The sequence below is a fragment of the Eleutherodactylus coqui genome, chromosome 1, assembly GCF_035609145.1.
Source record: "Eleutherodactylus coqui strain aEleCoq1 chromosome 1, aEleCoq1.hap1, whole genome shotgun sequence".
Taxonomy (NCBI): Eukaryota; Metazoa; Chordata; class Amphibia; order Anura; family Eleutherodactylidae; genus Eleutherodactylus; species Eleutherodactylus coqui.
The window spans coordinates 53,410,930-53,415,929 of NC_089837.1; the positions used below are offsets into that span (position 1 = coordinate 53,410,930).

Genomic DNA, 5,000 nt, shown 5'->3' on the forward strand with positions numbered 1-5,000 from the left:
AAAATGTCCTCTTCTCTGTCAATGCAGACATACATGCCTAAATACAGAAGATCATAGAATGGTAGAGTTGGAAGGGTCATCGGGTCCAAGCACCTGCTCAGTGCAGGATTACCTAAATCATTCCAGACAGATCTTTGTCCAGCCTTTGTTTGAACACTTCCATGGAAGGAGAACTCATCACCACCCGTGGTAACCTGTACCACTCATTGATCACTCTCACCGTCAGAAAGTTTTTTCTAATATGCCATTTAGAAAAGGGCTCTTCCCTTTGCACTGCAGATCAAAACTGAATGCTAAATCAGTCGCCTTAAAAAGCTTCAAGGCAGGGCTACGATAACAAATGAAGTCCTAGGCAGGTTTTTTGCCTAAGAGCACACAACAAGCTACCACAGTGCGCTAGAAAGTACGACTCTGGTGGGACTCGAACCCACAACCTTTGAATCACTTTCACTCTAGAAGTCCAATGCGCTATCCATTGCGCCACAGAGCCACTCTTAAGCCTTCCGCATAGTCAATTTTTGGCTGTGAAAAGGCCAGTGCATCTCACTTTTGTGACATCTATACTTAAAAAAAAAAAAAAAAAAAAAAGCCCTCAACTTTGGAAACTCTTGAATGCTGGGAATGTGCTAAAATTGCTGATCAGAGTAGACAGGTGGAAGCAGCAGGCAAGGGGGATTAGCTCACATGGTAGAGCGCTCGCTTCGCATGCGAGAGGTAGCGGGATCGATGCCTGCATCCTCCAACATCTTTACTTGCCAGCGCTTTGAAACTCTAGCATGATGGCCTTTTTATCTTTGGCGCTCAAAGAACTGGCCTTCGATAGCTCAGCTGGTAGAGCGGAGGACTGTAGAAGCAAATTAGCAATCCTTAGGTCGCTGGTTCAATTCCGGCTCGAAGGACCTTTTTGGCTAGCATTACCATTTTGAAGCTTTTAAACGGCTCAGACACACTGACAGCCACGTCTTTACGTGTAACATACGGCGCAAACAAAAGGCAAGCCCGTCCCTGGGTGGGCTTGAACCACCAACCTTTCGGTTAACAGCCGAACGCGCTAACCGATTGCGCCACAGAGACAACCACACATTGTGCCGCTGGCCAAATCCTCAGTCAGGTCAACTATATTCTCTCAGGTGACTACCTAAACAATAATATCAAAAAAAGGAAAAGAAGAGATAAACTAGAACACAACAGCGTGACTCAAAAGAGTACCCAACTGCCCACGGAGAGTGGCTCCCTGTTAGCGGCTTAGTAACAGTCAGAGGCTTCCTCAGCTTTGCCTCACCAGCACCTTGTAAGCTATCCCAATGCAGCAGAGTGGCGCAGCGGAAGCGTGCTGGGCCCATAACCCAGAGGTCGATGGATCGAAACCATCCTCTGCTAGGAAGCTTGGTTTTTGCAGTCCCTACCACATCAACATCTTCCTGGACAGCCCAATTTGAGAAATCGCTTTGTTTCTTAAAAAATGTCCTCTTCTCTGTCAATGCAGACATACATGCCTAAATACAGAAGATCATAGAATGGTAGAGTTGGAAGGGTCATCGGGTCCAAGCACCTGCTCAGTGCAGGATTACCTAAATCATTCCAGACAGATCTTTGTCCAGCCTTTGTTTGAACACTTCCATGGAAGGAGAACTCATCACCACCCGTGGTAACCTGTACCACTCATTGATCACTCTCACCGTCAGAAAGTTTTTTCTAATATGCCATTTAGAAAAGGGCTCTTCCCTTTGCACTGCAGATCAAAACTGAATGCTAAATCAGTCGCCTTAAAAAGCTTCAAGGCAGGGCTACGATAACAAATGAAGTCCTAGGCAGGTTTTTTGCCTAAGAGCACACAACAAGCTACCACAGTGCGCTAGAAAGTACGACTCTGGTGGGACTCAAACCCACAACCTTTGAATCACTTTCACTCTAGAAGTCCAATGCGCTATCCATTGCGCCACAGAGCCACTCTTAAGCTGTCCGCATAGTCAATTTTTGGCTGTGAAAAGGCCAGTGCATCTCACTTTTGTGACATCTATACTTAAAAAAAAAAAAAAAAGCCCTCAACTTTGGAAACTCTTGAATGCTGGGAATGTGCTAAAATTGCTGATCAGAGTAGACAGGTGGAAGCAGCAGGCAAGGGGGATTAGCTCACATGGTAGAGCGCTCGCTTCGCATGCGAGAGGTAGCGGGATCGATGCCTGCATCCTCCAACATCTTTACTTGCCAGCGCTTTGAAACTCTAGCATGATGGCCTTTTTATCTTTGGCGCTCAAAGAACTGGCCTTCGATAGCTCAGCTGGTAGAGCGGAGGACTGTAGAAGCAAATTAGCAATCCTTAGGTCGCTGGTTCAATTCTGGCTCGAAGGACCTTTTTGGCTAGCATTACCATTTTGAAGCTTTTAAACGGCTCAGACACACTGACAGCCACGTCTTTACGTGTAACATACGGCGCAAACAAAAGGCAAGCCCGTCCCTGGGTGGGCTTGAACCACCAACCTTTCGGTTAACAGCCGAACGCGCTAACCGATTGCGCCACAGAGACAACCACACATTGTGCCGCTGGCCAAATCCTCAGTCAGGTCAACTATATTCTCTCAGGTGACTACCTAAACAATAATATCAAAAAAAGGAAAAGAAGAGATAAACTAGAACACAACAGCGTGACTCAAAAGAGTACCCAACTGCCCACGGAGAGTGGCTCCCTGTTAGCGGCTTAGTAACAGTCAGAGGCTTCCTCAGCTTTGCCTCACCAGCACCTTGTAAGCTATCCCAATGCAGCAGAGTGGCGCAGCGGAAGCGTGCTGGGCCCATAACCCAGAGGTCGATGGATCGAAACCATCCTCTGCTAGGAAGCTTGGTTTTTGCAGTCCCTACCACATCAACATCTTCCTGGACAGCCCAATTTGAGAAATCGCTTTGTTTCTTAAAAAATGTCCTCTTCTCTGTCAATGCAGACATACATGCCTAAATACAGAAGATCATAGAATGGTAGAGTTGGAAGGGTCATCGGGTCCAAGCACCTGCTCAGTGCAGGATTACCTAAATCATTCCAGACAGATCTTTGTCCAGCCTTTGTTTGAACACTTCCATGGAAGGAGAACTCATCACCACCCGTGGTAACCTGTACCACTCATTGATCACTCTCACCGTCAGAAAGTTTTTTCTAATATGCCATTTAGAAAAGGGCTCTTCCCTTTGCACTGCAGATCAAAACTGAATGCTAAATCAGTCGCCTTAAAAAGCTTCAAGGCAGGGCTACGATAACAAATGAAGTCCTAGGCAGGTTTTTTGCCTAAGAGCACACAACAAGCTACCACAGTGCGCTAGAAAGTACGACTCTGGTGGGACTCGAACCCACAACCTTTGAATCACTTTCACTCTAGAAGTCCAATGCGCTATCCATTGCGCCACAGAGCCACTCTTAAGCTGTCCGCATAGTCAATTTTTGGCTGTGAAAAGGCCAGTGCATCTCACTTTTGTGACATCTATACTTAAAAAAAAAAAAAAAAGCCCTCAACTTTGGAAACTCTTGAATGCTGGGAATGTGCTAAAATTGCTGATCAGAGTAGACAGGTGGAAGCAGCAGGCAAGGGGGATTAGCTCACATGGTAGAGCGCTCGCTTCGCATGCGAGAGGTAGCGGGATCGATGCCTGCATCCTCCAACATCTTTACTTGCCAGCGCTTTGAAACTCTAGCATGATGGCCTTTTTATCTTTGGCGCTCAAAGAACTGGCCTTCGATAGCTCAGCTGGTAGAGCGGAGGACTGTAGAAGCAAATTAGCAATCCTTAGGTCGCTGGTTCAATTCCGGCTCGAAGGACCTTTTTGGCTAGCATTACCATTTTGAAGCTTTTAAACGGCTCAGACACACTGACAGCCACGTCTTTACGTGTAACATACGGCGCAAACAAAAGGCAAGCCCGTCCCTGGGTGGGCTTGAACCACCAACCTTTCGGTTAACAGCCGAACGCGCTAACCGATTGCGCCACAGAGACAACCACACATTGTGCCGCTGGCCAAATCCTCAGTCAGGTCAACTATATTCTCTCAGGTGACTACCTAAACAATAATATCAAAAAAAGGAAAAGAAGAGATAAACTAGAACACAACAGCGTGACTCAAAAGAGTACCCAACTGCCCACGGAGAGTGGCTCCCTGTTAGCGGCTTAGTAACAGTCAGAGGCTTCCTCAGCTTTGCCTCACCAGCACCTTGTAAGCTATCCCAATGCAGCAGAGTGGCGCAGCGGAAGCGTGCTGGGCCCATAACCCAGAGGTCGATGGATCGAAACCATCCTCTGCTAGGAAGCTTGGTTTTTGCAGTCCCTACCACATCAACATCTTCCTGGACAGCCCAATTTGAGAAATCGCTTTGTTTCTTAAAAAATGTCCTCTTCTCTGTCAATGCAGACATACATGCCTAAATACAGAAGATCATAGAATGGTAGAGTTGGAAGGGTCATCGGGTCCAAGCACCTGCTCAGTGCAGGATTACCTAAATCATTCCAGACAGATCTTTGTCCAGCCTTTGTTTGAACACTTCCATGGAAGGAGAACTCATCACCACCCGTGGTAACCTGTACCACTCATTGATCACTCTCACCGTCAGAAAGTTTTTTCTAATATGCCATTTAGAAAAGGGCTCTTCCCTTTGCACTGCAGATCAAAACTGAATGCTAAATCAGTCGCCTTAAAAAGCTTCAAGGCAGGGCTACGATAACAAATGAAGTCCTAGGCAGGTTTTTTGCCTAAGAGCACACAACAAGCTACCACAGTGCGCTAGAAAGTACGACTCTGGTGGGACTCGAACCCACAACCTTTGAATCACTTTCACTCTAGAAGTCCAATGCGCTATCCATTGCGCCACAGAGCCACTCTTAAGCTGTCCGCATAGTCAATTTTTGGCTGTGAAAAGGCCAGTGCATCTCACTTTTGTGACATCTATACTTAAAAAAAAAAAAAAAAGCCCTCAACTTTGGAAACTCTTGAATGCTGGGAATGTGCTAAAATTGCTGATC

The 5,000-nt window shown here is 46.5% G+C and overlaps 6 non-coding genes across 6 annotated transcripts; all 6 read right to left on the reverse strand.

The window, feature by feature from the left end:
- Window positions 1-406: 406 nt before the first annotated feature.
- On the reverse strand, window positions 407-490 carry TRNAR-UCU (transfer RNA arginine (anticodon UCU)). The gene is given in 2 exon segments: window positions 407-442; window positions 454-490. It is a non-coding gene; the product is annotated as a tRNA-Arg (tRNA).
- Window positions 491-1,000: 510 nt separating this feature from the next.
- TRNAN-GUU (transfer RNA asparagine (anticodon GUU)) lies at window positions 1,001-1,074 on the reverse strand. Its single transcript has one exon. It is a non-coding gene; the product is annotated as a tRNA-Asn (tRNA).
- Window positions 1,075-2,453: 1,379 nt separating this feature from the next.
- TRNAN-GUU (transfer RNA asparagine (anticodon GUU)) lies at window positions 2,454-2,527 on the reverse strand. Its single transcript has one exon. It is a non-coding gene; the product is annotated as a tRNA-Asn (tRNA).
- A 791-nt stretch (window positions 2,528-3,318) lies between these two features.
- On the reverse strand, window positions 3,319-3,402 carry TRNAR-UCU (transfer RNA arginine (anticodon UCU)). Its single transcript is given in 2 exon segments — window positions 3,319-3,354; window positions 3,366-3,402. It is a non-coding gene; the product is annotated as a tRNA-Arg (tRNA).
- Window positions 3,403-3,906: 504 nt separating this feature from the next.
- Window positions 3,907-3,980, reverse strand: TRNAN-GUU (transfer RNA asparagine (anticodon GUU)). The gene has a single exon. It is a non-coding gene; the product is annotated as a tRNA-Asn (tRNA).
- A 791-nt stretch (window positions 3,981-4,771) lies between these two features.
- Window positions 4,772-4,855, reverse strand: TRNAR-UCU (transfer RNA arginine (anticodon UCU)). Its single transcript is given in 2 exon segments — window positions 4,772-4,807; window positions 4,819-4,855. It is a non-coding gene; the product is annotated as a tRNA-Arg (tRNA).
- Window positions 4,856-5,000: the final 145 nt, after the last annotated feature.